At 44.7% G+C, this 21,458-nt stretch overlaps 1 long non-coding RNA gene across 9 annotated transcripts in view; it reads right to left on the bottom strand.

Annotated features, from left to right (window-relative positions):
- The window catches only part of LOC309667629, a 362,191-nt gene that overhangs the window by 102,360 nt on the left and 238,373 nt on the right, over positions 1–21,458 (bottom strand). For 6 of the 9 annotated variants that reach the window (XR_014267848.1, XR_014267849.1, XR_014267850.1 and 3 more), the window contains exon 5: positions 9,835–9,989. This is a non-coding gene — a long non-coding RNA (uncharacterized lncRNA). Of the gene's footprint in view, positions 1–8,041; positions 9,990–21,458 lie in introns of all 9 variants that reach the window. The other 3 variants (XR_014267853.1, XR_014267855.1, XR_014267854.1) reach the window with 2 other exon arrangements.

Genomic DNA, 21,458 nt, shown 5'->3' on the forward strand with positions numbered 1-21,458 from the left:
AGACCATATGATCATCTCAATAGATGCAGAGAAAGCTTTTGACAAAATTCAACACCCATTTATGATAAAAGCCCTGCAGAAAGTAGGCATAGAGGGAACTTTCCTCAACATAATAAAGGCCATATATGACAAACCCACAGCCAACGTTGTCCTCAATGGTGAAAAACTGAAACCATTTCCACTAAGATAAGGAACAAGACAAGGTTGCCCACTCTCACCACTATTATTCAACATAGTTTTGGAAGTGTTAGCCACAGCAATCAGAGAAGAAAAAGAAATAAAAGGAATCCAAATCGGAAAAGAAGAAGTAAAGCTGTCACTGTTTGCAGATGACATGATACTCTACATAGAGGATCCTAAAGATGCTACCAGAAAACTCCTAGAGCTAATCAATGAATTTGGTAAGGTAGCAGGATACAAAATTAATGCACAGAAATCTCTTGCATTTCTACACACTAATGACGAAAAATCTGAAAATGAAATTAAGAAAACACTCCCGTTTACCATTGCAACAAAAAGAATAAAATATCTAGGAATAAACCTACCTAAGGAGACAAAAGACCTGTATGCAGAAAATTATAAGACACTGATGAAAGAAATTAAAGATGATACAAATAGATGGAGAGATATACCATGTTCTTGGATTGGAAGAATCAACATTGTGAAAATGACTCTACTACCCAAAGCAATCTACAGATTCAATGCAATCCCTATCAAACTACCACTGGCATTTTTCACAGAACTAGAACAAAAAATTTCACAATTTGTATGGAAACACAAAAGACCCCGAATAGCCAAAGCAATCTTGAGAACGAAAAATGGAGCTGGGGGAATCAGGCTCCCTGACTTCAGACTATATTACAAAGCTACAGTAATCAAGACAGTTTGGTACTGGCACAAAAACAGAAATATAGATCAATGGAACAGGATAGAAAGCCCAGAGATAAACCCACGCACATATGGTCACCTTATCTTTGATAAAGGAGGCAAGCATATACAGTGGAGAAAAGACAGCCTCTTCAATAAGTGGTGCTGGGAAAATTGGACAGATACATGTAAAAGTAAGAAATTAGAACACTCCCTGACACCATGCACAAAAATAAACTCAAAATGGATTAAAGACCTAAGTGTAAGGCCAGACACTATCAAACTCTTAGAGGAAAACATAGGCAGAACACTCTATGACATACATCACAGCAAGATTCTTTTTGACCCAGCTCCTAGAGAAATGGAAATAAGAACACAAATAAACAAATGGGACCTAATGAAACTTAAAAGCTTTTGCACAGCAAAGGAAACCATAAACAAGACCAAAAGACAACCCTCAGAATGGGAGAAAATATTTGCAAATGAAGCAACTGACAAAGGATTAATCTCTAAGATTTACAAGCAGCTCATGCAGCTCAATAACAAAAAAACGAACAACCCAATCCAAAAATGGGCAGAAGACCTAAATAGACATTTCTGCAAAGAAGATATACAGATGGCCAACAGACACATGAAAGAATGCTGAACATCATTAATCATTAGAGAAATGCAAATCAAAACTACAATGAGATATCATCTCACACCGGTCAGAATGGCCATCATCAAAAAATCTAGAAACAATAAATGCTGGAGAGGATGTGGAGGAAAGGGAACACTCTTGCACTGTCGGTGGGAATGTAAATTGATACAGCCACTATGGAGAACAGTATGGAGGTTCCTGAAAAAACTACAAATAGAACTACCGTACGACCCAGCAATCCCACTACTGGGCATATACCCTGAGAAAACCATAGTTCAAAAAGAGTCATGTACCAAAATGTTCATTGCAGCTCTATTTACAATAGCCAGGACATGGAAGCAACCTAAATGTCCATCGACAGATGAATGGATAAAGAAGATGTGGCACATATATACAATGGAATATTACTCAGCCATAAAAAGAAATGAAATGGAGGTATTTGTAATGAGGTGGATGGAGTTAGAGTCTGTCATACAGAGTGAAGTAAGTCAGAAAGAGAAAAACAAATACAGTATGCTAACACATATATATGGAGTCTAAAAGAAAAATGATTCTGAGGAACCTAGGGGCAAGACAGGAATAAAGACGCAGATGTAGAGAATGGACTTGAGGACATGGGGAGGGGGAAGAGTAAGCTGAGACGAAGTGAGAGAGTTGCATTGCATTAATGTATATACACTACCAAATGTAAAATAGATAGCTAGTGGGAAGCAGCCGCATAGCACAGGGAGATCAGCTCAGTGCTTTGTGACCATCTAGAGTGGTGGGATAGGGAGGGTGGGAGGGAGACGCAAGAGGGAGGGGATATGGGGATCTATGTATCCGTATGGCTGATTCACTTTGTTATACAGCAGCAACTAACACAACAATGTAAAGCAATTATACTCTAATAAAGATGTTAAAAAAAGATGACTTTCTTCTGGCCTCAGCTAATGGTTGCCAATGCGATTGCCAATAGCAGCATCTTTCGAGGAAAAGAGAGCCTCCTACTCTGGTTGAGTGGGAAGGCATAGGAGTATGTATGTGCCAGGCCGTATATACTTTTAGGATTACGTTCCGATAAAGTCGTATTCAGCTCCCAAATACTCTGTCTTCAATACCAAGGGTTACCCAATTTATAGGTAGTCCAAGATATCCCCAAAAAGCATGATAATAATCTTTTTTATCTGATCTGTGTAAGATTAGCTACCAATTACATAGGTCCCTCAATAACCCCCAAGAATAACTTGGAAACCATCTCGCCCAGCTGTGCAACTTGCTGTCATTTTGGCTTCTCTGCTTGACAACCCTGGCCTTGACTTTTTAGTAAAACTCTTGATAAACTATTTGTCAATAGTGCGCCCATCTGGAAAACGTCTGAAATATGCCTTATAGGGAAGCTCTAAAATGACTGCTTTTTAGATTCCGTATATGTACGTTAGCATACGGTATTTTTCTCTTTCTGACGTACTTCACTCTATATGACAGACTCTAGGTCCATCCACCTCATTACAAATAACTCAGTTTCATTCCTTTTTATGGCCGAATAATAGTCCATTGTATACATGTGCCACATTTTCTTTATCCATTCATCTATCGATGGACATTTAGGTTGCTTCCATGTCCTGGCTATTGTAAATAGTGCTGCAATGAACATTGTGGTACATGTATCTTTCAAAAAATGGTGCTGATGAACCTAGTGGCAGGGCAGGAATAAAGACACAGACATAGAGAACGGACTTGAGGATGCAGGGGGGAACGGGAAGCTGGGATGAAGTGAGAGAGTAGCATTGACATACATACACTACCAAATGTCAAATAGGTAGCTAGTGGGAAGCTGCTGCATAGCACAGGGAGATCAGCTTGATGCTTTGTGACAACCTAGAGGGGTGGGATAGGGAGGGTGGGAGGGAGGCTCAAGAGGTAGGGGATGGGGGATATATGTATATGTATAGCTGATTCACTTTGTTGTACAGCAGAAACTAACACAACATTGTAAAGCAATTATACTCCAATAAAGATACTAAAAAAATAAATAAAATAAAATGACTGTTTATCCAGTGTGTGGCTCCTTTTAGAGACAGCCCAACAAAGTACCCTGATTGGTTGTCCAGAAAGGTACTTTCTAAAATGCCTCTGATGTTTTGTCCATTCCTTCACTATTGAGTCCCTGAGTATTCATTTCACACCCTGATAATTTTCAGTCCTACCTGCTTTACAGTGTTGCAGAACTAAAGACAAAGTGGAACAGAGATATTTATTCTTTCGTCTACAACTTGAGTGGCTGCTCAATGTCTCTGTCAGTAGAGGAATCCCTAGAGTCATGCTTCAAGCTTCAATTACTGGGCTTCAATTAGAACTCCTGCACACACACACACCACACCCTCACCCAGGAATATCCCTCCTCTGTTCCTCACAGCTGCAAGCCCTCCAGGACATACACCATCAATGTTTGTAAACCACTGTTTAAAAACAAACAAAAAAAACCCCAAAAAACTAAAACAACAAAAAAAACCACTGTTAATGTAGAGAAAAATGAGTATATGTTGAATTCATACTTACTATAATCATTTTAAGTTTTTATTAAAAATTATTTTGTTAAATGCTGGAGAGGGTGTGGAGAAAAGGGAACCCTCTTACACTGTTGGTGGGAATGTAAACTGATACAGCCACTATGGAGAACAGTATGGAGGTCCCTTAAAAAACTAAAAATAGAATTACCATTTGACCCAGCAATCCCACTACTGGGCATATACCCTGAGAAAACCGTAATTCAAAAAGACACATGCTCCCCAATGTTCACTGCAGTATTATTTACAGTAGCCAGGACATGGAAGCAACCTAAATGTCCATCAACAGAAGAATGGATAAAGAAGATGTGGTACATATATACAATGGAATATTACTCAGCCATATAAAGGAATTAAACTGGGTCATTTGTAGAGATGTGGATGGACCTAGAGACTGTCATACAGAGTGAAATACATCAGAAAGAGAAAAACAAATATCGTATATTAACGCATATATGTGGAATCTACAAAAATGGTACAGAAGAAACTGTTTGCAAAGCAGAAATAGAGACACAGATGTAGAGAACAAACATATGGACACCAAGCGGGGAAGGGGGTGGGTCGGATGAATTGGGAGATTGGGATTGACATATATACACTAATATGTATAAAACAGATAACTAATGAGAACCTGCTGTATAGCACAGGGAACTTTACTCAGTGCTCTTTGGTGACCTAAATGAGAAGGAAATTTAAAAAAGAGGGGATATATGTAAACATACAGCTGATTCCCTTCACTGTACAGCAGAAACTAACACAACATTGTAAAGCAACTATATACCAATTTTAAAAAATCTATACCCCAATTAAAAAAAATTATTTTGTTCAACAAAATAATTACATTCCCGCCATGTAATAAAACTGGCCAGTAGTGTACAGACAAACATTTTGGTCAACTCATTTTAGTGAATATTATCAATTCCTCATTAAAAAGACCTTCATATTATAACTACTATTTCTGTACAATCTCATCATATTCAGTGAAAATAGCCTTTAAAACTGAAGACAAAATACAACCTATTTCAGGCAAACAAAAGCTGAAAGAATTTACTACCAGTATATCAGTCCTACAAGGAATATTGAAAGAAGTTATTTGGGCAGAAGAAAAAATGTAACAGATGGAACTATAGATCTACACAAAGAAATAAAAAGTATTTTAAAATATTAATATTTCCTTTTTTCCTCATCTTTTAATTTCTCAAAAGATAAATGAATGTTCAAAGCAAAAAAAATAGTAACATATTATGGGATTTTATAATATATGTATATGTAAAATGTACAATCCAAATAGCACAAAGGATGAACAGGAAAATGTAAGTGTTTACTGTAAGGCTCTTACGTTATATAAGAAATGATGTAATATTCTTTCAAAACAGTCTATGATAAGTTAAGGGCATATTATAAACCCTAGAACAACCACTAAAAACTAAAAATTAAATTAAATTAAATTAAATAAAAGATGTAACTAATTAGCCAGTAGTGGACATAAAACGGAATCATAGAAAATCCTTAATTAATCCAAAAAAGCCACAGAAAATGATGACATAAGATCAAAGAGCACATGAAACGAAAGGAAAACCAGTAGCAACATGGTAGACTTAAATCCAACCATATCAATAATCACATTAAATATAAATGGTCTAAATGTGTCAAATAAAAGGCAGAAATTGTCAGACCGAATACATGCGCAAGACTCAACTATGTCTTGTGTACAAGAAACCTCTTTAAATATGAAGACACAGGTATGTATAAAAAAACACGTTAAGCAAACATTAACAATAAGAAAGCTGGAGAGACTGTTAATTTCAGATAATGTAGACTCCAGAACATGTGATATCACCGGGAATAAAGAGGAACATTTCAAAATAAAGAGCTAAAGAATTACAAATTTTCAAATCCAGCCCAATTAAAGAGAACTGCCTTATGGGCCTGCCACTATCAAGTAACACAACTGAATAGAGTTGAGCCCCATTTACGCTAGTTTGGACCAAATTTAAAGGACTTGAAAGTGGACTACATACTCCTTTCCTCTTCTAATTGCAACATACATATCTATGTTTAATCCTCTTTATCTAAGTCTGGGAGCACTGCCATCTACCCACCTCAAGTTCCTTTTTCTCCTGTTTTTTATTTCAATTGCAACCTCAGTCCAAGTAGTAGTTTAATATCTTGAATTCCATGTTGTCCTGCATTCCTTCTATGTCTGTACCTGTGGAAGAACCTGCAACTTGTCCACCAATATCTGTTGACCCTTCTTCCTTCAATAACAGAATTCCTGGTTCTTACCTGGGAACATTGGTACCCAGCTGAAGGCTGGTTTCCCAGCCTTGCTTGGCTGTGTGGCCACGTGACTGAGGGCTGCCACTTCCTAGTTGTGCCTTAAAAGGAAAGGTGTGTGTCCTAAGTTTCTGTCCACCTGTCTACTGGCTGAGAAGCACTTTTAATAAAAAGTCTGAGATTTTTAATTCTCGTTTAAGCATTGCACTGAGTGGGTCTCTGTAATAGCAGCTTAGAATAAATCCCAACTAATATAGTACCTCTTTAATTTTCTTTGCCCAAGAAAATTTGGTAACTTTGCATGGTATCTTAAATTTCTTATGCAAGCCCTGTGTTATCCCGATTTAAAGCAAACAATTAGAAAGTGCTATCACTTTTTAACTGGGGACAGGGACTTTGAAAAGAGTATCCAATCCCTACTTTAATGCTTGCTAACTTTGTCTATGATGGGATCAACGTATTTCTTAAAAAACAGGGCAGTTGATTGATAGTCTTTAAGAAAGTAGACAGGTTCTATGGATAAATAGTAAATGCAGTTTTTCAGCAAGGGAAAACAATACACATATACAGATTCAAGTGTCAACCTGTGTGGCATGGGATATGCCCTCACCCTTCCAAACGTCTGCTGGTGTCTAATCAATGGAAAGAAGAATAAGCTTGCCTGCTCACTGTACTGCATAGGATTTCCTAATCACCTAATCATTTGCCTGATCCTAAACCAGCTTTTTCTGGGCTGCAGGCTTCCTGGGCTCTCAGTTTCAGCTGCGCCTATTTCCAGCACTTTCCATTTGTTCTCAGGATTTACCTTTCAGTGGTCCTCATGGGGACACGGCTCCCCTCCAGTCTCTGGATGTTAGGATTAGAATGATTAACGTGAAGAATTGGGTTTCAGAATATTCCACAAAGCTGGTTCGAGTTCCTGCTGTAGCGTTATTTGAATCCTTCCAAATAGCCAGTGGTGTGTCCTATCCAGCCTCTCAGCCCCTATGTAGGCCTGGCCCTATCTAACCTCTGAAAAATCTCTTCTCAAGATAAACACTGTCTCAGAATTAAAACCAAGATTCTCAGGAGGGACTGCTTAGCTCGAACATGTTGCCTTACTTAACTTAAGCCATCCCTGGATGGAGAATAATAACCAGGGTTGTGTGGAGACCCATCGCTTTGCCTTCTATAAAGCTGCTTTATCAGGAACAAGCCCCAGGGTGGCGTTACTTAATAGCAGAGATGTAGAGAGAGAAAGTGAGTTCATGATAAACTGACGCTGCACCTGGCTTCCTACAAGCAGTTGCAAGACAAGTAAAAGTCCTCTAATCTCACCAAGCAGCCAGATTGATTCTGGTCATTAATAGTTTCTGGTCATTAATGGAGGAGTGAGAAAGAAAGTGGGAAAATGAGTGCATCATTGGTATCTACACCCTTAATAGAGATCAAGGAGCTCTTTCAAAGCTGCTCACAGCTCTGTAAGCACACTGAGCCAGAGCGCCTGGTCCCTGGCCTGGAGCCAGGATCAACATCCAAGACCACAAGGAAGATGAAGGACCTCAGATAGGAAACCACGTGTCTTAGATTTGTCTACAAAGCACTCAAAACTCCAAATAAAGAAAATCTGAGTTATCTACCCAGATATTTTGTTCACATTTATCACATAGCCTTCCATCCAAATATTTGGCACCGTATAAACACATAGAGGTGACTCAAAGTTACCTACCAGCCAAAGAAGAAAAACTGGAAATGTGCCTGCAAAGGACATGAAATAACATTAAGTCAATTTGATTTGAGGTGTAGGTTCTTCTAACTCAGCTCGGAATTGGTAGAGGTCAAGCACATCTATCTAGCCTAGACGGTCCCCTGAATCTCCCTTTATTCCTGTACCTGTTATTGAATATGTTAATGGTCTGAAAAAGTGAAGGACTCACCAAAAAGTGCATATTTTTGGTGCAGATATCTTGTTGTTTTATAGAACATGTTATTGAAGGTTGTATACGAATTGATTCAATAGTAAAATACATGGAAATGGGCAGGTTTGCTTAGAGGAATAATAATCTTATAAAAAAATAACCAACTCTCAATATATTGAGTTTTAATATTAATTTTTATAGCGTATCGTGCTTTCTTTAAACCTTCACAGCTATTTTCTGTTAGCGTGTGGTTCAGCCGAAGGCAAGCAAGGTGCTTTTCAGAGAGGCTTAGTTACAATTTCACAGCAACATTCTACCAGGCAACACTTTCCCTGAGCCCCATTTCCTTCTCCGTGGCCCAAGGTAACTTATGAGATTCCTTCATCAACTGCACAAATAGGTATTGACTATCTATTATAGACTAGACATTGAACTATTATTAGTGATATAATACATGCTCATATAAGCATGGTCCTTCATCTCAAATGACCCAAGACATGTCATGGGGGTTGGGATGTGTGCTCTGGGGGGACCCAGGAAGTGGCAATCACCCAGACTTAAAAGGGGGGGCTAATAGAATGTAGATGAGTTGGGCTTACCTTGGGAAAGAGAAGGATATTATTCCAGCAGGACCAACAGCTGAGGTGACCCTGAGGGGATAGAGCGTGGTAGGTTTGAAGAACTCAAAGAAGTACGGCAGGAATTTAGTGAGGAAGTCAGGGAGTAGCAGGACATGAGGCCAGGTGTGCACAGAGGGGAACGATGCTGCAAAACCCATAAGGAATGTACGGGTGGATTCCTTTTGTGGATTTAGATCATCCTAGAGACTTCTTCATAGAGAATTGACAGATTTGGGTTTAGGAAAGATCATTTTGACTGATTGCGGCATCCATAGTGGGTGGGATAAGAACGAGAAGGTGAGGAGGGCTGTTAGGGAGATATTGTAGTAATCATGAAAATAAGCAATGTATCGGGCTAGGTGCACACAGCCTGCATCTTTTGCTGCCCATCCCCCAACCCCAGTATTCCTACAGCTTAGGGCCCAGGCCAGTGAATGAACCCTGGCATCAGACCCTTCCATGCTCCCACTCTCTAGACTTTGTTCACGAAACAGCAATTTTGCTCAGTCATAAAAAGGTAAAGACAGTAATAACAACTGTGAAACTAAACCAGGTACATTCTAAATCGCATGTGAAGTAGACACAATTTTTTCCTTGTAGAGAGGAAAGTTTGAGATAAATAGCAGAGAACTGGTAAATAATTCAGCCTATGACCTTGATGCTTATCGATTCCTGCAGCTGTTTATCTTTCTCTAGGCTACCCAGGGGAAAAAAAAACCCTCCAAAAAACAATTATCACTTAATTATAAAATTGCTTGGTTTGGGAAAGCCTTCTGGTTGGTTGCTGAGCACTCCAAGGGGGTAAGTTGATCTCTATAAACCACCCAGCCTGACTGAAGCTGCTGCTTAAAATTCCCAACCACCGCTTCATTACTTTCTGGTGTGGATGAAAAACAAAACAAGCAGACGCACATTGTCTTCTCAGTTTCAGATGCTTAGGATGTTTAGCCAATCAGATGACTTAATGGCTGGCGATTTCTCACCTAGGGATTTGAACACCGATGGATTCCAGCCATGGGGGCACCAGATGTGGTCCACGGTGAGCTCGTGATACATGCTGGTAGCAGTGGTGGTGGTCGGGATGGTGCTGGTTATAGTTGCTGTGGTTGCTGGGGATACAGTAATACTTCAGATTGGGCTGGAAAAGGGAAAAGGGAAAGGACAAAAATTTTTGTTTACACAGAAATAATTTCTTCTTCAACCTCAGTTTGGATGAAAGGTAGGGCCCTAAAGCCAGCCCTGGTTCTCCCCAGTCATTTCTTGGGGGGCAGAATTTCTCACCACTAGTGTCAACAGCCACCCTGAATAGGAGGCTTGGCCATGTCCGTGGGGAGGTTGAGAGGTTCAGCCAGCTGGGATATTGGAGTCAGAGCTGATAAACCCTTAGCCCAGCTTGCCCTATTCCTTTATATTTATTATCTTATCCCAGTGATCATTAAAATTTCTTGACTAGCAAACAAACAACCCTCTTAAAAATGGCCAAAGGACATGAATAGAAGATACACAGATGGCCAAAAATCACATGAAAAGGTAGTCAACATCACTAATCATTAAAAACATGCAAATCAAAACCATGAGACATACCTCACACCCAATGGGATGACTACTATAAAAGAAAGTCAAACCAAACAAACAAAGAAACAAAAACATAAAATAGAAGTGTTGGCAAAGGTGTGGAGGAATTGGAACTCTTGTGCCTTATATGTGGGAATGTAAAGTGGTGTAGTTACTATGAAAAATAGTATGAAGGTTTCTCAAGAAATTGAAAATATAATCACCATATTTTCCATTCAGCAATTCTACTTCTGGACAAGAATTGAAGATGGGGTCTCAAACAGATATTCGTACACCTGTGTTCAAAGCAGCGTTATTCACAATAGCCAAAAGAAGGAAGCAACCCAGGTGTCCACTGATGGATGCATGGATAAATATATATAATGGAATATTATCCAGTGTTACAGAAGAAAGAAATTCTGGCACATATAACATGGACAAACCTTGGGGACATTATGCTAAGTGAAGAAAACCTGTCACAAAAAGATAAATACTGTATGATTCCATTTATCAGAGATCTCCAGAGTCATCAAATTCATAGAGATAGAAAGTAGAATGGTGGTTGCCAGGGGCTGGGGGGAGGGGGAATGGGGGAATTCTTGTTTAATGGGCAGGGTTTCTATTTTGTAAGATGAACAGACGTCTGGAGATGGGTTACACAACAATGTGAATGCACTTAACACTCAACTGTACACTTAAAAATGGTTAAGATGTTATTCTATGTTATGTGTATTTTACCACAATTAAAACTTTTTACAGAACGCGTGGCTAGCTTCTGGAAATGCGTCATGGTCAGCAGGACAGACAGAACTGTGGAGCCCTATCTTGGCTCCTCTTCCAAGTGTTGACTTCCAGGAAGAACTCAAACAAAACTCCTAACTGCTCTCGTGGTCCCCCTGTTTCTAAAACGTGATGGGCAATAGTACCTATTTCTTATCTCATTGAGGGGCGGGGATTGGGAGAGGGCATTTAGAGCAAGAAAGCTGTCCAATGCATCCTAGAGACCAGCCTCCTGCCTCTGCCTGAACCGTGATGGGATAGAGCGGTTCACACATCACTGCTGGCAAAGGTGCCCGAGTACCTGTTTCTGTGGAAACCATCCCATCCCTTTCTGTGGCACTTGGCACACACATAACCACACAGCATCATGTATAGCCACCCAGCATCCTGGGGAGGGCTGCCGCTCTCCTGCCTGGTAACTGTGGGACGGAGATCTGGGGGGGGGACTTGAGTCCACATCCTGTGACCTCGAGCCCAGAGCATGTGCTGTGCTCTCCACCTCCCACCTTCCCTCGTGATCGTTCCCCACGTGTGGAACGCCATGAGGTCTTTCTTCTACCCTTCCTTCACTCCTGCCCCTTCCCCAGGCCTCCCCTTCTCTGAGCCTCTCACGGAATCATTCCAGCACCCCCTCTGACACCTCCTTCCCTCTGTCCCTTAAACCCCACCCCCACCCCTCACAAACTCACTGGCTTCCTTGCAGCTCTTCAGACCCAGATGGCATAGCCCACATCTGGGGCCAGGCCCTGATGCTTCCTCTCCTGGGATGATGTCTGGGTGACTTATCTACCCCCCACATACATGCACCTGAAATTCTAGTCCATCCCTCCCACCTTCTCTGCAGATAGGGACCCTTGTTTACCCTACTTGTCACCATCTGGTGTGCTTTTCATCTGTCTCTGCCCAGGAGACGGTAAGCTCCATGAGGTGGAGGATTTGTCTTTCTCATCATTGGGCCTAAGGGTCTGGTGCACAGTAGGGGATCAAAAATATGTTTGAAGGAGTGAATGAACTCCTACCACGTACACAGAGTCCAATATGGAGCTGTGTATATCTTTGTGTGGTTGATGACATACTCTGAGAAACAATAGCTCTGTGGAGTGTTCACAGTCGTTATGCAGAACAAAAGTGTTGCTCTACCCATCTAATCCGGAAAAACTCAGCTACATCAAGTCAAACACATTTTTTTCCCTTTAGGACTTCTGAGGTTACATCGATGTGCCCCGCAGAGCCCCAGTGGGTGGTGTCACACGCGTTGCTCTCCGAGCAGTTTGCCACCTAGTCAGCTCTGGAGGGGCAGGTGCACACACTCTTGGAAATGCTGTGCCGTGTTACTGAGTTCTGCCTCTTCTCCCTGTTCCTTCTTCCTTCCTGGGCTCAAGTTCTCGACTTCTTTATGGTTCAGAACGGGGGTATGACTCTAAAGCTTGTTCTCATGGTAGGATTTTATCCTCACAGAGCCACTCTTGGTATATTTTATTCCCGTTCACTTGAAGGTCTCTGTGCCATAAGAGCACTGGTTATGTCCCCATCAACATACTCATTCTACCTGATGATCCGGAAAATTGTTAAAAAGTGGAGGGAGGGTGGGCCTGAGCTTCATAAAAATGAAAACCTGCAAACTCAACGTAGCCCCCTGCCCTGTGTGCCACCTACAGCGTGAAGCAGGAGTTGGTAGGAAAAGTGACCCAGAGCCACGTGGGGGTCAGATTAGGATTTCTGTCCCACCCTCTGATTAGCAGGGAGACCACTGGAGATGCCGGCAGACCCACGCCTGGGGACTGGGCTATGGACCCACAGAAGCACCACGGCCGCACGCTCACACCTCAGAGCCAGAGCAGACATCCACGCTCCCTGCCCCAGGAGGACGTGGGGCCTGACTTGGCCCCCATCCCCACCAGCCCCTCACAGTGGTCAGCTGCAAGCCTACTAGACGGCAGCCTCATGTCAGCCGTGACCAGAGAGGCAGCAGCTGAGAGAGACTGTGCTCCATCACCAGAAGCTGAGCGCTCGCTATGCATCTAGCACCATCAGAAGCGTTTTCATGCCTTATTCATTTGGTCTGTGTGATAACTGTGAAGTACATCCTGCATCTCTACCTTACAATCTGAGTACTGAGACTCAGAGAGCTCAAGGTCATACGGCCAACTCTCCTGGCTGGAGGGCAGTGCCCACGACAGCATGGCAGTGTCCAAGGGAGAGTGTGAAGTGGGGGAGCGAAGCCCCAGGAGGCACTCGGTTGGCAAGCAGTGGGGGAGGGGTGAAGAAAAGAAAGCAGGGGTTGACCAGTTAGATGAGAGCACGGAACCCATCTCCAGAGGACAAGAGGCCACTAGGAACAATCTGAGGGATCACACTGATCCCTGGTGAGGAAATCCCTCCTTTTGAGGAAGGAGACAGGAAGAGAGAAGGGGGGGACAGAGTGTGTGAAGACTCTTCACGTTTCTAACTCCTTCAGTGACCCACTGACTTGTCCTTAATGTCACACACAACCCACAGTCTCAGCATCCATCTGCGGGGCCTGCGGAGGCAGAGGCAAGCTCTCTGGAATAAGGCTGATATGTAGGAAGAGTGGCACCTAAACAATCAATCATGATTTATCGGGTTCTCACAGCTGGGGCTACGGGGAACATGCAAGATGGTCTCTACCCTCAAGTGACCTACAACGGGCTTGGAGGAATGGAGGAAGAGGTCTTGAGTGGATAGCTAACAGTGTAGGACAATGTATAGGAAAGGCCAGAAGTGGTCAATATTCTAGGGCTTCAGAAAGGCACAGCCAGGTATTGAAGGAAGTGGTCAGGTTGGAGGTGACACCGCTGTATTTTGGGAGGGGGGATGCTCATGCACAGACAGCATGGGAGGGGGATTCGGCAGTGAGCAGACCCACCAGGCCAGGCTGAGAGCTTTCAAGGAGACAAGATGGGATAGCTGAGGTGAGGCCGATCTGAGGTGGCTTTTAATGCTGGTCTAAGATGCTTGGACTTTAACCTCTAGGCACCAAAGACTTACTAACAGGAGAGTAACAGATCATACAGTATATTTTGTGAGCTCAAAATGACTGCAGGATGCAGACAGGATGGGCCCGGGGGGAAGAGCTGGGAAGCAAACGGGGAAGTGGTTGGGGGGAACCCAGTGAATATGGAGTCTTCTCACCTGCCCTGGATCCATTTCCCCTACTCCTGGGAGCTGTGCCCGAATCTCCCTTTGGGAACCATTGCTCATCAGTTTCAAGCTCGGTGCTTTGGGCAGGGCTTATCCCACCCCCACTCCATTTCCAGGGACAGATATGTGACCCGGGCCTTGCCAAGCAGAAGGGCCCCCTCCCCTGGCCACACAGGGTGGTTCGAAAATAAGCCAAGTCTCAAGTTAGTCCAGGGAGAACCAGCCCTTGTCCTCCTTCAGGAACCATTGGAAATGGAGCCTGCTGTTTGTACTGGCTTTGCAAACTGAAGGCTAAAGCCCAGAGAGGCTGGAGGCTATTTTGCCAACACTGTGGAGAAGGGAGTGAAGCTGAACCAGAGGAAAGAAGATCCATGAGATGGGAGAGATTCCAGAGGTGGCTGAGCCCTGGATTCAGCCGTGTCTGGCACATGCTCCGGAGAAAAACAGAACCAGAGTGAAGAGGCTAGAGCCTGCCAGAAGGGAAGGGAAGGAGGGGGAGGAGGGGAATTTGGATGTCTTTCTCATCTTATCCTTTTGCAAGCTCTCTTTCTAGCCTGGCTGGTCTACACTGAAGGCAGCAGAGAAGTGAGCAATGTGGGCATCCAGGGGAAGAGCCCCCCAGGGACGGGAGAAGCAGGCAGCCCTTGTCCAGGGTGAGCGGGCACATGAGAGGAGCGGCTGGGGGCCAGTGTGGCTGGAGCCAAGTGAGTGAGAGGGGGAGTGATGGGCCGGGGTCAGGTCGTGTAAAGCTTTGTTGTTCCTTGATGAAGGGAACCTGGCCTCCGCTCTCAGGATGAATGGCAGCCATTAGAGCCCCGAGTCAAGGAATGGCAAGAGGCAACTGGTGCTTAAAAGGGTCGCTCTGGTCACCTGTGTCTGAGGGGAGGGCAGGGGCGGGAGGCAAACGGCAGAGCTGGCCAGCTGCACCCCGTCTGCTCAGCCAGGGGGATCTGAGATTCCGTCTCCAGACTCGGCAGCAGGCAGGCAGGAAGAAGCACCTGGAGCAGGACAAGGGCTACAGAAGCGATGGAGGGTATGCTGAGCAGGGCGGCCACAGAGGAGCAGGCAGGCAGGAGAAAGCGCTGGGGGCTCAGGTCCGGCCCCAGGGGGAGGGGGGCGCTAGGAGCAGCCGTCACGCTTCCAGGGCAGGAAGGGCACGAAGCTGCAGCAGCAGGTGGAGCCGAGGCCTGGCCCGGGGGGGTGGCCGCGCCAGCCATGCACTCAGCTAAGCACAGCGGCTGCCGTGTCCTCCAGAGCTGCTGGGGGGAGGCTCCCGGGGGCGGGCGGAAGTCTGCACAAGACTTCCAGAAAACTGCCCTGCTCCCCAGCTGCCTTGGCCTTGTGGTCCAGCGGGGGCCGTGCCCGTCCACTCAATAGTCACCACCCAGTGACCTGAAGGCAGACACTTCCTCCCTCCACCATCATCCTCCCAACTCTTCTCTTTTCTTTCTTCTCCCCAGGAAGTACCAAAAATCAGACCAAGCTCAAATGTCCATTTGAAGGGACCTTGGCCGTCTTAGGGGGTTGGGAGGGCAGAGCTGTAAATTCCAGCTGTAAATACAAAGTCACAGTTGGTTCTGTAGCTACAGGCACCTCCACCAGGGTCAGGAGGCTTCTCCTACATAGAGAAAAAGTCAGAAATTGATCTTGCTTTGAGCATTTGCCAGGCATTCTCCAAGGAGGCCACTTGATCCTCCACAAGTTTTGTCTCTGCAAAAGACAGCATCTGGGCCGGTCTCCTCCCTCCCACCCCGCACTGCTTGGCTGCTGCTGGCAGGTCGTCCTCTGTCTCTGGCTCCAGCGTTGAATTTGCACATCGCCTTCCCAGCTTCCTTGCTCACATCTGGACCCAGTCTTGTCTCAGGGTTTGGCATGCAGTGGGTGCCCAATAAATGTCGAACGCTGGTGAATGAACGAGTCATTGCTCCCGACGGCCAGTGCCGTGTTCTTCATCACCACCTCACATCTGCTCCATGTCCTTCTCAGAAGAAGGCAAACCATAGCCCAGGAAGGCATGTGAAAGACATTCTAGTCTCACAAACCCCTCACAGCTCCCGGCGCGGAGGAAGCTAGACTGTGGTCTCTCCTCTCCGCGTCCCTCGGCAAGCAGAGATCTGGCTTTGCCAAAGGCTTTGTGCTGACTGCTGTGGTGCTGCCGAAGTAGGCGACAGCCCCTGCATCCCAGAAAACAGGGCGGAACAAAGGCTATCGGTCTGGCTGGGAGGGGCTGGGCGTCCAGCCTCTGTTCTGCCGATGACGTCACCTCTGGGACCGCAGACGTTTACTCACATTTTGAAATCTCAGTGTTCTCGTCTGTAAGCGATGGATTATATGCAACCCCTGCTGATGGAGGATCTTAGGATGGGCAGTGAAGGAGCAGCTATCACAGAGCAGATGACCGGCGGCATGCTTAGCATCTGAGAACAGTGTCCTGGCGTGGGGGACACCTGGCTCCAGTCCTGGCCCCGCCGCCACTAACTGTGCGACATTGGATGTATCACTTAACCTTTCTGACCTTCAGATTTTCCTGTGTAAAATGGGAATAGTAATAGCACCACACTCATAGGGCTGTGAATGGGATTAAGTTAGTTAACGTACATTAATTTGACAAGGCATCGAACTACGGTAGAACCTCAATACATTAACATGCCTAGTGGGAAGTGGGAATTCCCTGGCGGTCCAGTGGTTAGGACTCCAGGCTTTCACTGCCGAGGGACCGGGTTCAATCCCTGGTTTGGGAACTAAGATCCCCCAAGCTGCGTGGTGCAGGCAAAAAAGTAAAAAAAAATAACATGCCTAGTGACCAAGATCAATAGTCTAGAGCAGGGCTATGTATGCAGTAGAACCTTCTGAATGATCAGAGCTGCCCCGTATCTGGGCTAAAACAGTAGCCGCCAGCCACACGCGGCTACCGAGCAGTCTCAGTGTAGCTAATGTGACTGAGAAACTGAATTTTTTATTTTACTTAATGTTAATTATTTTAAATCTAAACAGCCACTTTATTTAAATGTTATGTAGCTAGCAGCCCATGCATCAGACAGAGCAGGTCTAGACATTAAGAACTACCAGAATTTCTGAAGGAGCGGTAAGGCATGGCACATCCAGACAAAGGAATATTATTAACACTAAAAAGAAATGACCTATCAAGCCGTGAGGAGACATGGGGGAACCTTAAATGCATATTGTTACTGAGGGAAAGAAGCCTGCATACTGTATGATTCCAACTGCATGACTTTCTGAAAAAGGCAAAACTATGGGGACAATAAAAAATCAGTGGTTGTCAGGGTTTGGGGGGGAAGGATGAAGAGGCAGAGTCCAGTGGGTTTTTAGGGCAGTGGAACTACTTTGCACGATGCTATGATGAGGATACCTGTCATTATACGTTTGTCAAAACCCACAGAATGAGGGACACCAGAGTGAACCCTCGTGTGCAAACTGTGAATTTGGGGTGACGATGACGTGTCAGTGTAGGTCCATCAGCTGTAACAAATGCACCTCTGTAGCGGGGAAAGCGGATAGTAGGGGAGGCTTGGGTGTGGGGAGACGGGCATATGGGAAAACTCTGTATTTTCTGCTCAGTTTTGCTGTCAACCTAAAACTGCTCTAAAAAAGAAAGCTATTAAAAAAAATAAAAGAAGAGGGATGAGGAAATGCATGGAAGAAGTAGGATCTGAAGCGAGTTCTCAGGAATGGGAAGGGCAGGGACAGCGGTGCCTGGCAGTGCTCAGGGGCTGGGAGTGGGGCAGGGGGTCAGAGAAGAGGGTTTTGAAGGGAGAAAATTGGGAGACAGGCTGCAAAGCACCTGGGGAAGACTGAATTCCAGGTTAAAGAGCCTAAAATGTATTCAGCAACCAACTGAGTCCCTGAAGATGTTCACACAGGGCTATGAGATACCAAAAAGTGTTTGAGAAATAGTAATATCCCAAAGGAACATGCTATTTGGGACTTTAAGTTTCTTGAGGGTCAGGCCCATGTCTTTAAGTTAAATCTTGTGAGGCTCCTGCTATCACACCAGGAGCTCAGAAGTGCTTACAACAATTTAATTCAAATAAATAGATAGCTTAGCTCAGGATCATGCTGCTTTATAGGAATCTTCCATTACCAATGTGGTATCTCCCATATTGCCTGGAAAATTACAGGCTTTTAGGGACGCCTGCTTGATGGATTTGTCTAAATGTGTCTGAAAGGAGATGCACAATGTAGCCCCATCAGCACTGGGGACTCAGCATTCAGGATGCTTAAGTGTCGAGAAAAGATTTCCATTTGTGATCTCCCACAGCGCACTATCTTCAAAGGTCCCCAGATTTATTATTTCATCAACAGATCGGAGAGGGGAGTTTGTATGAGATCAAACAAACACGAGTACTGTGGGAAGGCTGGCAGGTGATAGTGTATAAATTGCCCGATGGAAAATGTCAAAAGTTGACATCAAGCGGTGGGGGATTGGGGAGCACACAGAACTGAGAACAAATGATCGTGCCTTTCTGGGAGCCAATTCTTTATACAGTCCGGCTAATGCATCGCAAGAAACTTGGGGCTCAGAAACCCACTGAGACCCAGTGAAATCCATTGACTCAGAATATATCCTTTATTAAAAAATTATAAAAAGCATCTCTTAGTTTCTACACCCCTTCTCATTTCTGGTATCTTTTCCTCTCTTTCTCTCTCTCTCTTTCATACACACACACACACACACACACACACACACACACACACACTCCTATATGCTTTCTTTTTCTCAACACTGCATATATCCCCTTGTTCCTTTTACATTTCATTCTTTACATCTCCTTGAGCAATCTTTCAAGAGTATTATCTCGATAGTTAGGACATCTTCCAAGGTAGCAAATTATGTACACTTTGTCATTGCCAGAGCCTTGCAGACTCAGACTCAATACAAGAAAGAGAGTTGCCATGTCTCCTTAATCCCTGTTCTCATGAGCGGGGCGTTAGTCCTGAATCAGTTGTTGTGTGTTTCAATAAGAGAGTAACAAGCAGTTCTGGAACATTCAGCTTGAGGTCTGAAAGAAAGTATGTTCTTTACATCTATCAGCTCTCACACGCTCTCACACCCTCACCTCGCCCCCACCCAGGTGCTGCTCAACGCCGTCTCCTGGGAGCAGGCCCTTCCCAACCACCAGGACTGAAAGTAACCACCTACCCTGGCTCTGTTTTAATTTCACAGCACTTTTCACTATTTGACATCAGAATAAATATTTATTTCTTTGTAGATAGCCTATATGCTCTGTTAAGATGCAAGTTCCATCACATTTGGAAGCCTCAGCAGCGCCATGAGGTAGGAACTATTAAGAACTACATTTTCCAGGGACTTCCCTGGCGGTCCAGTGGTCAGGACTCTGAGCTTCCACCGCAGGGGGCGCGGGTTCAATCCCTGAACTAAGATCCCTCAAGGCGAGCCGCGTGGCCAAAAAAAAAAAGAACTGCATTTTCCAGATGGAGACACTATTAAGGTTATGGGGCAAGGGGCTTCACCAAGGTGGTGCAAGCATGAATTACAGAGCAGAAACTGCAACCCAGGTCTGCCTTTGACTCCAGAGCCAGTGCTCCCAACCAGAGCCTCCAGGCGGCGGGCAATGGATTCTAGGTTATACGTTCATATCCAACGGGAGTCAGGCTTGAATGTGGCTTCAGTGTCAAAACAAAAAGGGCTTGAAAATCTACTTGCTCCCAACCTACCTTCCTTACTCTCGTCTCTCCTAGGGAGACATGCTAAAGAATAAACTAATTCTAAACTCCTGTAAAAACACAGACTACCAGAATTTCTCAGAATACAAGCTCTTCGAGGACAGAAACTGCGTTAGCCCAGTTTAGGCAGCCAAGAGAGGCAGCTCTCCGTACAGAGGCTCATAGAGCATGGAGCCTAATCAACAATCTGTTTATTTTTATTCCCATGTTTCTAGGAGGTTCCCAGCTTCTCCAAAAATAGTAGCTAGTATGCTAGCAGAATCCAAGGAACGTCACTTTATTTCTCAAAATCAGACTTGATCTGCCGTGAGCTCCCAGCTACCAGGCTCAGTAATTTGGGGCCTCCTTTCTTTTTCCCTCCATGGACTCTTATGATGGTCCCAGTCTTGACTTTTCCTATTGCTACGGCCACCGACGAAGGTCACCGCCCAGCACCAGCCCTTGTCCTTGCCATCCATCTCTTGGGCTTTGAAGATGTTCCTCTGCTACAGTCTGCCTTGTAGAATCCAGGCCTCACACCTGGGGCGTGTCAAGGCACTGGTCTCTCCTCTCACCTGTCTCTGGAGGGTTCCAACTCTATCTCTGAACTCACAGCCCCCACCTCTGCAGTGCTCATGACCCATCCACGCCTTCCTCTTTGGGGACAAGGCCACACCATCCTCCTCAAGAAAACGCGGCAAACATCAACGTTCCTGTCTCTTCCTGGAGTTAGGGGGGAAAGGAGATACTAAATCCAGTTACTTTTAAAAAATCAATTCCACCCATTACCAATAGTCTGTGTATTAGATGCATGTGCTATTACAAAGTTTTCATCAATTCCGTTTGCGGTCTGACCCTTTGGACTGTCAAGTTGGCACTACATTTAGCTCACAAATAAATCTGCTGTAGCCAAGGAAGAGGAAAACTTTCTTCTTCCCTCAGATAACATGAGGCACAGGATTTCTCCCAGGGTCCTATCACAGGGGCTGGTTCCCCTTGGTGGCTGGAAACACCACCCCTCCCCCGACCCGGCCAAGAGAAAGCAGAGAAAGCAGAGCCCAAGAGCGAAAGGGTCCCGGGGCAGGGCTGCTGAGCTGTGCTCCATCCAGCACCAGCTAATCCAGGGGCCCCCACTGACACTCGTCGCAGGTTATTAACAGCCAAACAGCCTCCAAACCTTCTGTTCCTAACACATTTCCGACACCTTGCCTAATCCACAGTTGTGTCAAAAGGCATTTGCAGCTGTGAAGAAAGGTGGGTGGGCAGGCTAAATAAATTAATAAATAAAGAGTTTACGTAAATTGCTCAGCTCAGCACAGCTTGAATCCTTACTATGACCGGTCTTGGAATAAAGCATCCTAAGGAGGTTTCTTTTTCTTTCCTGCCCTCAGGCAGAACATACTGCTAAGTCAGTCAGTTAGTAGAT

The sequence above is a fragment of the Balaenoptera physalus genome (assembly GCF_965194825.1).
Source record: "Balaenoptera physalus genome assembly, chromosome: 10".
Lineage (NCBI taxonomy): Eukaryota > Metazoa > Chordata > Mammalia > Artiodactyla > Balaenopteridae > Balaenoptera > Balaenoptera physalus.